This window comes from Siniperca chuatsi, linkage group LG18 (genome assembly GCF_020085105.1).
Source record: "Siniperca chuatsi isolate FFG_IHB_CAS linkage group LG18, ASM2008510v1, whole genome shotgun sequence".
NCBI classification, from domain to species: Eukaryota; Metazoa; Chordata; class Actinopteri; order Centrarchiformes; family Sinipercidae; genus Siniperca; species Siniperca chuatsi.
Window position 1 is genome coordinate 27,752,460 of NC_058059.1, and position 12,819 is coordinate 27,765,278.

A 12,819-nucleotide genomic window follows, 5' to 3' on the forward strand; every position below is an offset into this window, starting at 1 on the left:
TTCCTCTAGCACCAGCATCAAGTCAAAATGTCCAGTGGTGGAGGAAGTATTCAGATCCTTTACTTAAGTAAAAGTATTAATACCACATTATAAAAATGACTGCAACAAATTATTTTCCTTATTGATTAATCTCTTGTTTTTTCAAATAATTGATTCAAATGATTGTTTGGTTTGTAACATTTCAGAAAATAGGGACAGTTTCACAATGCTTATTTGTTCAAACAATAGTCCAAACCTTAACATTTTTTTAAATAAATTTGAATTTTTAAAATAATTACAATAAAATGTTGTAAATGCTCACATCTGAGAAACTGGAATGTGAAAAATTACTTAAACCATTATCAAAATAGTTGCCATTAATTTTCTGTCAATCAACCAATCAGTTCATCAATTCATCATTTTCTGCTTGACTTATATATGCTGTCAGGTACAGTAGTTTTTATAAGCTCTTCATATGTTTTGTGTTTTATGTAAAAATCTTAATCTGTAATGTAACTACAGTAGTAACTAAAGATGTCAAATAAATGTAGTGCAATAAAAAGTACAAAATTTCCCTCTGAAATATTCCAGTTTTTTCCAGTTGCTAACAAGCATTGTTCAATACTGAAACCACATTTTCAAAACTCTTCACACAGCCAGCGAAACAGAAGTCAATGCAGACAAACTGTGAACCATTTTTCATCGCTTTCAGACAAAATGCATTCAGTGACTTAGCTTGAAAAAATACAGTACTTGAGTAAATGTACTTAGTGACATTCCACCACTGAAAATGTCAAACTTTTAAATATCAAAGTTTATGATCAAATAACTAAGCGCTGATTGCAGACCTCTGAATCACCGCCCACATCTCCACGCCAGTTGAAGAAGCAGTTGACCAATCAGAGCATTAAGAATGGGGATGTCATCTTCCTACATAGCTAGCTAGCTGCATTCAATCAAAATAACTGCAAAAAAATAAAGGGAAGCTTGTATTTCTTGCAGGGAGTGGCACATTCAGAGCCTAGACATCAAATATCAGTGCTGTACAGTCAGAGGCACAAACTTTGAAAGTAGGTACTTTAGTTTTCAGTAGTCTTGACCAGGGGCGTTTCTTGGAGTTGACAAGGGCTAAGCCCAGACCATCTGGTGCTGAGGACTGGGTGTGTGAAATTTTTTCGGGTCAACTCTGTTGTTCTGCCTGGAACGCTACTGCCTAAATTAAATTTTTCTGCATTGTATGACTACTGCTGTTTGCTGTGTTGGATGCCTGTTCTCTGGTGTTGCTGGCTGACCTGAGAAGTTAAAACAGATACTAACATTAATAATGAAATTAATATATACTAGCTACTTTTCTCAAGACCTAGAGTCTGCGCTTGAGAGTTCTACTACTTAGTACTGTGCTATTTAATTTGCAATGTATTTGTGGTGTCAATGACAGAATGAACAAACATAAAACTTGTATTACTACACTTATCTAAAGACTACTTTCAACACAACATCTATACTGTATGCTACACACTGCAGATAAGGTCATTACAGTACAGGGGGACTGTTACCAATGATGGCTCGCTTACCATTCAAAACTGTCCATGTTTATCTGTTGACACCCAGTGCACCACAAAACTTTTTACCATAGAGATATTAGTAGCAGGCCTATATATGAATTGTGCAGAATCTCTAGTTTTAGGAGGTGCCTCAAACTTCCCTCTAACAAAGGTAACCCATAAGAGCCTCTGACAGACACTAATGTTTTTAGTTCCCTTTTTTACTTTTTACAACTTGTTTTACCCTGTACAGTGTCCTTGAGATTGTGAAAAGCACTTTCATATTCAAATTTATTTCAAATGTATTATGATTATTGTAACACTCAAAAGTATTATGAATAGTTACCTTATCTTTTACATTTTTTATCTCATAGGCCATTCTATATTTTATGACTCGTGCTCTTATCGCTGACCTGGTCTGTTTTCTTGTCCAGCACATTTCATTGTACCACACACACACAGAGCAGAGAGGCCACAACGGACAGGATGAAGTTTGGCTAAAGAAAGGAAATATTCTTACACCTATTTTAGTTTAAACAGAAAAATATGTCACGGATACGCCAGTCTTCACAGTCTGCTAATCATCCACACCTGCTCTCTATCACACTCCTGCTCCCCATCAGCTCCTAATCACAGCCAGCATAAAAACCCCTGCACTCACCTCAGCCAGTGTCCGACCTCGTTTGAAACAAGGACTCCCCATGCTACTCGGCATAACCCCTATCTCCTTTCTCCAGCGATCTCCCTCTCCAGCGATCACCAAACTAGCGAGTCTGCACCAATCCCTAGCCGATGCTGGGTCGCAACCACCTCCTCTTCCGGTTGGATCGCAGCACACCGCGGGACCGTCTATTGGGTTGCAGCACGCCGCTAAACCGTCAGCTGCATCACAGCAGCAGCAGTACCCTCCTTCTCTGTCGGAGTGGCAGGGTCTGGATTCCCGGACACTACTGGTCCAGCCCGCTCCACTACCAATCTTCCCGTCACCGGCTCCCTGTCCTGCTGCCCCATCGCCGACCTCCAGAGGGTTCCTGCCTTCGCCGCCGACCTCCAGAGGGTTACCGCCTTCGTCGCCGGCCTCCAGAGGATTCCCGCCTTCGTCGCTGGCCTCCAGAGGATCCCCACCTGTGCCTTCGCTGCCCGCCTCCAGAGGATCCCCACCTTCACCGCCGGTTTCCAGAGGATCCCCACCTTCGCATTCGCCGCCGGTTTCCAGAGGATCCTCGCCTTCGCCTCCAGCCTCCAGAAGATCCCCGCCTTCGCCTTCGCTTCAGGCCTCCAAAGGGTACCAGCCTTCGCCACTGTCCTATCTGGCTGTTACCTAATAAACAACTCTCTGTTCACCTATCGGTGTCTCCTGCCTGTCTGTCCGTAACAAAATACAACTGTGACATTATACCTTCTGAATTCATGTTTCCCTCTTTCACCGAACTAAGACCAGCTTAATCGCTTTGTTAACTCATTGTAAAACACACTTCATTCAAACTTGACAGAAACTAAATGAAACTCTGAACAGCGTCTCTCACTCATTCTTTGGAGGCAGACCATTAAATTTGCAAAATAGAATGACAAAAATTTCCCCAAAACAAGGCTAGTTTGGTCTATCATTGCAAATGGTTTAGCTGGCTACAGTGCAATGCAAAGTAGGTTAGCTGTATACAGTCTATGGTATAAACCGGTAACTTATGCTCTGCTCATATCATGTAATATGGAACTCATGCAGACATACAGTATACAGACTTTTCTTAACTCACAATGAGAGGATGTTTGTGCCACTGCTGTGAAGAATTCACAGACCTGTCAGCCAGTAAGACACGAATATTTCCTCGTATTTTCCTGTAAACCCTCTCTGATTGGTCTTGCCTCCTCTCCCTTACATTCAATGAATATACAAAATTACAACACTGCAGTCTTTTTTAGTGACAAGCTGCTTAAAGTGGAGAATTATTCAGGGCCCCTAATGCCCAGGCCAGGCAACGCCCATGGTCTGGACCACTCCTAACCTAATTTTCAAAGCTTGCTTTCAAAACAATATTAGATGGCACACAGCATAAAGTAAATCTCTATTTTTGTCACACCTGAACAGCTTTACAGCACATTTTCCACTGTACTTCCACCATGCTCCTTTAAATTTGGAAAGACATGACCCTAACATCCAAATATGTCCTGTTGAAGCTTGCTAGTCCAAAATGGTTGGTGAGCGCTCTTTTGCAATCTCAAGAACCAGCCAAACAAACTGTAGAAAATAAAGAGCAGACACAGAAACAACCACTAAAAATTGATTCTGTCTTTACAAATTTGTACCTGTTCTCAAATGTTGACTTGCAAACTGAACAGCGCTCAAATGCATTTAATACTCACTTACAGATTCTGATGAACATTTTGTATCTTTTATTGATAGAAGAATTAGCCTTGTCTGAAAGTGGTGACATGGCCTCTAGATTATAAAACTCTGTGAGGACTCAAAGATGAACCCATCCTGTCTTCACTTTCTTCTGAATATATAAAACAGACCCCACCAGAACTCAGGGAGGACAGTAATGGAAAGTTTAGTGACAACTGACCAATTAGTTCAGTTAAATTTTATTTATATAGTGCCAATTCATAACAGAAGTTATCTCATTGCACTTTTCCTATGGAGCAGGTCTAGACCGTACTCTTTATAATATTATTTACAGAGACCCAACAAATCAAACCATGAGCAAGCACTTGGCGACAGTGGCAAAGAAAAACTTCCTTTTAAGAGGCAGAAACCTTGGGCAGAACCAGACCTAATTGGTCAGCACTGTGAACTTAGAAGACAAAGGACAAATAAACTGACTTGAAATTGAAAATTTAAATGTCCATTAATTGTCTATTAGGCCTTCTCATTTATTATTAAGGATGATCTTTTGTTATTCATAAAGGTGTTTCGTATCTTTCAGCAACTGAGGAGGCTGAACTTTTAAATTTGGAAGCATTAGACCTGTAATAAACGTTATTAATTCTTTAGGAAGGAAACTGAAGCCAAGAAGATAATTAAGACAAGATAGAGTTAGAGTGGGAGTGGTGAAGTTTCGCATCGACGACATCGGACACTGTCACTCCCTTTTCATAGGAGACTACATAACAAGAGGTAGCCAAGCAGTTTCTCCTGATCTTCAGTGAAGACCCTTGACAAAAAAAGCTGCTGGCCTGTCCATCCAGACACCAGCTTGCTTCAACCGCCTGGAGAAGGCCAGCGGCATCCAACCAACTCTGAAAGAAAAAAACTTTTTACAAGAAATCTGCTCCAGTCTGGCTGCTCAATGCCTGCGTTTCTACCATGCCATCTGAGCCACCAGGTGAAACTTTACTTTTCCTGTGATATTGGGGTTGATGCTACAGAGTACTAAAAGTAATTTAACGTTAGGTCAGGAGTAGGATCTCCCTTTAATATAATCATGATAAGGAATTGTAAAATATTTCACAGGTGCTTCCCAAAACCTCTCTGCTGCTGAAACAGTGCATCAGTGTGGATTTCACTGGGCAATATTAAAGTTCAACCACTGTCTCCTGTGTTTCCACAATTTAAGACATTTTACCATCATTCACTACTTTATCTGGTATACACTGGCCCTCATTCAGTCATCATTTGTCTCGCTGTAGTCATAACATTTATTCATGGTTGCACTAATCCATTCATTTGTGTGTCTCGTAGCTAGTAGTTTATTGTGTGTGTAGTTAGTAGTTTAATAAACCTTTAATTTATAAAGAACCTGGTTATGAGTTTGAGAAATGAAATATAATGAAATGAAATATACGGTCACTGTACACGGGTCAATAACTCAAGCAACCTTCAGATTGAGACTAAATTAATTAATTGGCTATCAGTTTTTCCTTTTTGAAGGGTGGTGCCCCGAGGTGAATTTGATGTAAATTAAATTGTGTTATTTAATGTGAACACTGATTTATTCTGATAGCGGGAAGTGAGTGTAAATCTGCTCCTTCCTCTTACCAAAATTAAGATCATTCGCTATAATCATTTTAATGCCTTTTAAGCTATATATATTGCTACAATATACTTCCATATAGTGTATTAGTAAGGTGTAGTTCCACCATGAGCATTCAGAACAGGAACTCTACTGGAGGGATGAAAACAATTCCTCATTTTTTTCTTTCTTTCCCCTTTATATTCCTTTCTTACTTTTTAGATCTTTCTATCTCTCTTTCCTCTCCCTTGGTGGCTCATCCTGTCATTCTCTCTGATCGCCTGCAGCAGTGTGAACAGAAAACAAAACACTCGCCTACAGTACATATGATCCCTGACCAGTATGTGCATGTGTAGGTGTATCTGTTGTGTGTTACTGCTTTCTGTAGTTGTGTATCACCTGTGTGTGTGTGTGTGTGTGTGTGTGTGTGTGTGTGTGTGTGTGTGGTGTATACAGTTCCATTATGGTTCTGTTTACACGCCCAGGTGGCCTCAGATTAACATTGATTTTCTGCTCCTGGAAAACTTTCGCTCAGAAATAGCGAGCCTGCGGCAATGCTCGACTCAGCTCTCACAGACCCCCTGCTCAACCTGTGACCCCCCAACCCCCTTCCCCAACACAGAGCCTCAGAGCCGGGCATTGCTTCCTCCATCAACTCCTCTCCATCACTCTATCAAGGAGGGAAAATACAGACTTGTGAGTGATGGCGTTTGATGTTCATTGTTGGTCTTGTTTGTGTGTTTACCTGGGCCAGAATGACTCCCTTGGTGAAAAAAATGAGATGTTTTCATGGTTTAATTGGATTGTTGTGAGAGAGAGAGAGAGAGAGAGAGAGAGAGAGAGAGAGAGAGAGAGAGAGAAAGAGAGAGAGAGAGCGAGAGAGAGAGAGAGAGAGAGAGACTAAAGGTTGATACTCAAGTTTGTAAGATGGAAAGAAAGCTGCACAGGAAAGAGAACATTGAACGTCAAAATGAAAGATTTTATGTTACTGTTAAGGCAACTCAAAGCACTTGGTGAATCTTTGGGGAAACAATTTTAAAAAGTCAATGCTTACTACAGGGCACATTGACTTTTTCAGTATTTAATCAAAGCATTAACACCCAAAAGAAACTAGAACATGTATCAAAACATGAATGGGTACATATACATGATGCTGCATTCAAAGTAATTCCCAGTCAAGTTAAGTTCTTTATTCATCATATGCACAACAATTACATTAAGCAGCCTTTGGCAATTAAATTCTTGTTCTCAGGCTCCTCCAACAATGCTCATACAAAATGTACAAAAGAAAATTACACAGTAAAATGAGAAAATGAGAATCTAAAACAAGTGCAGAAGTTAAAATATAGGAATAAAATATATAAAATAGAAATAAAATTAAAATATAATACTGAGGTAGACTGGTGTACAGTAGTGATGAAATTAATAAACTGTAATGTAGACAGATTGTGCAGTTATATATAACTGTGATGGTTTAATATCTTGTAAACAGTAGTAAGTATATGTATACTGTGATGTGTACAGGTATAAACTGGTAATACATATATAAATTCTGTATATATATGTATATACATGCATATACACAGATGTAAACAGGTTAACATTAAATAAAGAAGTATGAGGTAAAGTGTACCAGTGTGGTGCAAGTAAAGTGACTAATGAGCTTGAGAGCTCAAGAGTTCAACAGTCTTATGGCCTGCAGGATGAAGCTGTCCCTAGGCCTGGTGCGGGACCAGATGCTGCGGCTTTGTCTGCCAGACGGCAGCAGGCAGCACCACTGGGTGTAGAGGTCCTCCATGGATGGCAGCTTCGTCCTGGTGATGTGCTGAGCAGTTTTCTCTCTCAAAATCTAACACGGCAGTGCACCATTGAGTCTGGTTCTGTCCAAGGTTTCTGAAGTTTTTTCTTGCCACTGTCGCCAAATACTTGCTTATGGTGGGATTTGTTGGGTCTCTGTAAATAATATTATAAAGAGTACGGTCTAGACCTGCTCTATAGGAAAAGTGCAATGAGAACTTCTGTTATGAATTGGCGCTATATAAATAAAATTGAATTGAATTGAATTATGGTTGAAGCATGAACTGCCTTTTTAAGGTCATGCCACAGCATCTCAATAGGATTCAGGTCAGGACTTTGACTAGGCCACTCCAAAGTCTAAAAATCTGCATTTTGTGTTTACTTGTGTTATCTTTGACTATTATTTAAATTTGTTTGATGATCTGAAACATTTAAGTGTGAAAAACATGCAAAAAAATAAGAAATCAGGAAGGGGGCAAACACTTTTGCACACCACTATATAATAATGTAATGGTAATATTAATATTAATAAAGTAATAATAATAGGAATGACAGCTATAGGAAAAATAATGTCAGTATTAGTAACAGAGCCAATAACAACAACTGTAGTAGCAGTTGTCGAGCAGGAACACGGGGGCAGAAGGTGGCCCACAACCACAGATCCAGACTCTGCAGCTCCGGAGGCAGAAATACCTGCTGAAAGCGACAGAAGGAGAGAGGAGAGAAACGAGAAAGCACAAAACTATGGGAGAAAGAAGATGTCGAGTTAGTAACATGCAGTAATGGTTTAAAAATGCATACAGAACCGGGATCGAAGGGTCGAGCCAAGTCTCTTTGAAAACCATAACATTACAGTTCTTAGTGTCCCATTGAAAAGCCATCCTCTTGTTCATGGTGAAAAAGTGTTGTCTACTAACGATCTAATGTGCAAAATTTGTTCTCTATCGTATTGTACGAAAGGGCTTGCTTGGGTGGTGTGCATGTTACGAAAAAGACAAAAATAAATAACAAAATAAAATAAATAAAGCAAAAAAACAAAGTTGAGGAGGAGCTCGAAACACAGCAGCCATCCACGGCACCATCTTTTCTCAGAAACTTAACTGTTGACAACTACCATACTTTTGTTTATGGTGTGACTGGTGTGAAGGAATGCGCCTTTAACATAAATGTGTTTGATGTTAAAGGGGCATTCCACCAATTTTACACATGAAGTTCAGTTTACATGTCAAGAGAAGTACTACTCAATCTGTGAAAGCAGTTGCAGAATGTTTTCTGTGGCTCTCGAGGGAACTTTCCAGTCTGAAAAATATACCTTGATGAAGTCATGAGGGTTATTTCGGTTTGCACTTGAGACTTGAGAATTTTTAAAAAGAGAGTGTCTACATTAACAACTGTAGGTGTGAGGTTTGAAAGATTATTAGAGCATTTAGGAGGTAGGGGGGTATGATAAAGTGGCTATCGAGTTTGCATTGAGTGGTGTGTTTTTGGAGCTTGATCCATACTAGGAACCGAAAATCAGGATATCTTTTTCTCTGTTGATTTAATTTTTACCATTCTTTTTTTAATCTGCCTCATTTAAGTCCCCCAACTTTATGCTTTTGCATTACATACGGTTCATTAGTTTGATAAAATCCAGGGCAAATATGGTGTGAAGTAATTTTGCTATATATAAGCTCTAATAGCAATATTATAGGAAAGCTTGATGAATGTTGTGATAATACAGTTTACAGTTAAGATTTTTTCCACAATTATCATGGCATGAAAATTTAATACAGGCACATCCCTAGCCTAAACCTAAACAGGTAGGACAGAGGAGCAAAGAGGTTTTTTCTTCTTCACCAACCACAGAAACTTCCACCCCTTCGGCCCTCATTTTATATAAATTTTTTAACTGAGACCTTCTTCTCTTTTTAAATCGAACCTCTAAAGCCTATCTGCAGAGTAAAGTATGATGGTGGGCAGTTACTCACCTAAATTGGCCTGAATGTGCAGTTTAATGCTGGAAGCTATAATGGGATTGTCTGACTCAATGTCTGATACTGAGAAAAGACATTTCAGCCACAGCTGGAGGCAGACACAGAGTAAGCTGTGATGGATGTTTTTAAAGTGTACGCCTTCATCTTGCCTATAAGGACACACGTTATTACCAATGAAAAACTTTAAGATACTTTGACATGGTTATTGGTAGCATTTGGACAACCACGTAGGACAGAGGCAGACATTTTTTTATTTATTCTCAAATTGTACACTTTCTCTTTTTCTTATTTTCTAGAGGCTCCAGTGTTCATTACCGCACACTATACAAAAGCCTTACCAGTTTGTCCTGAGGGTGGCACTACAGGAGAGGTCAGGAGGTCACCAAAATCATTAGGATTCATCCCAGGACTCTGAATATATAGCAAAAAATACATTAACTCCCCCCAAAAATATAAATACAAAACATAAAACAGCCTTGTCAGATAACACAGTCATACACATTATATAATCATTGTGCCGAGAATGTTGAGCAGAGCAGCAGGTAAATCCATTTGAAAGCTCTGATCTCAAAATCATATGACCTGTTAATACCCACATCAAGAAGGTGAGATGGGAGATAACAGAAAAAAAGATTTTTCAAAAGACTTTGAAACTTTCGGCATGAAGTAAGGTTGGAGCTGTGGAGGAAGATAAAGAAGGGAAGAGTTGGTCTTCAATCTGCAGTTTGTTCAGACATAATCTTAAAAATGTTAAAAATACGGTGAAGTGGTCAGAATGTGTATTGAAACCCTACAGTTTGCAGACTTTGTACTATTGTTGCACCATTCAAATCACAAAGTTCAATGTAGTTTTCATTCCATAGAGATCCACTTCTACCAGGAAAAAAAGGAGTGAAAATGACAAATGGTAAATCAAAATTATGAGATACTAAGACAAAATTGTGAGGTAGGAAGTGAAAAAAGATACTGTCAGGATTATGAGGTTTGACTCAGGGAGTCGAAGTTATGAGAGGTACAGGTTATGAGACAGTACATTAAAATTATGAGATATAAGTCAGAAGTATGCAATACTACCTCAGAATTGTGAGCCAGTAAAATTTCAACTTTTAAAATCATAAAAAATTAAAATTTTAACTCACTAAATCAAGATTTTGAGATACTAATTGACTTACTATCTCATAACGTTTACTTAAAATATCTACATTATGACTTAATTTCTCAGAATTTTAAATTAAATTTTAGATTATTTTAATTTAAGAGGTCAAAATCTTGATTTATTGTCATTATCTTGACTTTGAAAGCCAAAATTTCGATTTAGTATCTCACAATTTTGACTTACGGTGAGTATATTTATTTTCGTCATCCCTAACTTTTCACCCATTTTTTCCTGACGGTAATGGGCCTCCATACTTTTACAATAAGTGAGGGGAAAAATGCATTCCATGTAGCATGTTGTTGGGATTTACAATGGTTAAAGGGGGGCACCCACTTGTGTAGGTATCATCCATTAATTATGGCTATTAGAATTATTAAAGATAATTATAAATAACTTTAATGAATAAAGTCCTCGGGGGCACCACTCTTCTTAAAGAAGAGAAATTAAAGTTACTCTCCGCTGGGTGTGGCTGTCTTTAAGGGCCAAACTAGAGGTGTATGTGTGTGGTCTGTTTAGGATAACGGTGCAAAGTTAAAAGGAGTTAGTTAGCATGGAAAGACTCTGTCTTTGTGGAGCATAACATAACTAACATCAACTTAGCATGTGGCTACCAAATTAACCTAACAGATAAACACATCACAACAAAACCTCAGAAAAACACTTCAGTAATGTCACATTTACAAAAGTCAAACAGTCCTTTGCTTAGCCAAGTACACTGTTTCTATGTGATGCCCAGTTGTTACGTTACCCATCCGTGGGAGGGAAAGAGTGGTGGCTTTGGTGCTGCTGTTAGCTGGCGGTCAGTCTGTTGTAGACAAGCCAAACTGGGAAGAATTGTGGTTCCGCTGTGGAAGCATCTTTTGCTGTGCAGTGTCTGCTTCTAGAGGTTGGAGGAAGACGGACGTTCTGCCTATGGTTGTCTTTACAGAGTTAACGGCTCTGCGTTAACTTGCTTCGTGCTCCTGTTAGCATGTGAATTTAGCTGGCAGGATTTGTGCAATAGCCATTGGCGCTAAACCTTGGTTCTGCTGCGTGTTTCTGCTCCGAGCAGATCACATGGTAAAGCCAGGAGGAGAGAGTTCCAGTGGGTGTCTGCTGGTGAGCATGCCACACTAAGAGGGAGACAGCCACAGCTGTCTGCCACAGTGAAGGATTCCAGGAGAAAGAGAGACAGAACAAATGACCACTGACCTTTTTATAGACCTGGTGACATCCGGGTCACAGGACAGACTGGCCAATGCTGCGTTCATAGGCTCTCAGGATTGTGGGACAAAAGAGAATGCAGTCTCCTAACAAAAGTTATATCACCCAAATGAATGAATTAATCTGTGGAGTCCCAACAATGTTGACAAAGAAATTAGTTGAAAAATACTTTTCATCTGTGAACATTTATATTTCTCACAGTTTTTGCACAAACAAGCTAAAGATACAATTTTGGAAAGTACTTAGAGCTACTCTCCAAAAGTTCACTAAACCCTAACCACTCAGTCTGTCTGTGCACCTGTCTTCCTGACCAATGAGGGAGCACCTCATTGGTCAGGTAGACAGGTGCACAAACAGGTAGACATCAAAGAGACAGGCAGACAGACAGAAAGAAGAAGAAGGCAGACAAAGAAACAGCAAAATCCTGTGTGAAGCGGAGATGTTGGCTCTCTCCCTCCAGAGACACAATGTCTCCTCAAAGACACTTTTCATCTTTAACTGTATTTACTTCAAACCGTCCTGAGGATCAATAACCCCGCCCCCTCCATCCTCACCTCCTATAGTTGTAAATCTCTCCATCTTTGCCTTTGACCCAGAAACAGAGACAGACTCTGCTGATGTGACCCCTGGCGGGCGTTTCACACCTTCACTCCAGCTTGTCTGGTAAATATATCCACCTTTCTGAGCAGACAAGCCCCCGCTCCCCACACCCCATCCCTCTCTGACAAACCCCCCGAGGGTGAACCAGGCACCGTGAAACTCTCTTTTATAGCTTTCTCCACTGTGGATGTGTAACCTTTGCTTCAGCTCTCTACTGCTGCAGCTCATTGTGTTTTTCCACAAAATGTTTTTATCTGGAGCTCAGTTCAGTTTGGAGTTGGTCTGACAGCAGCATGCTGAGAAGTCATACAAACACATTTGGTTCTGCTTCATTTTGAAATGAAGCTGGCAGGGATTGCTACACCACATTTACAGACATACAGATATTCAGAGCCATACAAGGTTAGTATTACTGTATCATATTATATAAAGTACAGTCTAGACCTGCTCTATAGCAAAAGTGCAATGAGATGACTTCTGTTATGAATTGCGCTATATAAATAAATTGAATTGAATTGAAAATCAAGTAAATACAGACTCAAAGCCTTGAGCCATTCTAGCATCCTTGTTAGGTCATAATACTCCCCACACCAGAATGGAAAGATGAAAAATGG

At 39.6% G+C, this 12,819-nt stretch overlaps 1 protein-coding gene across 4 annotated transcripts in view; it reads left to right on the forward strand.

Annotated features, from left to right (window-relative positions):
* The window catches only part of dcc (DCC netrin 1 receptor), a 298,212-nt gene that overhangs the window by 264,388 nt on the left and 21,005 nt on the right, over positions 1-12,819 (forward strand). The gene's annotated exons all lie outside the window — the stretch shown is intronic.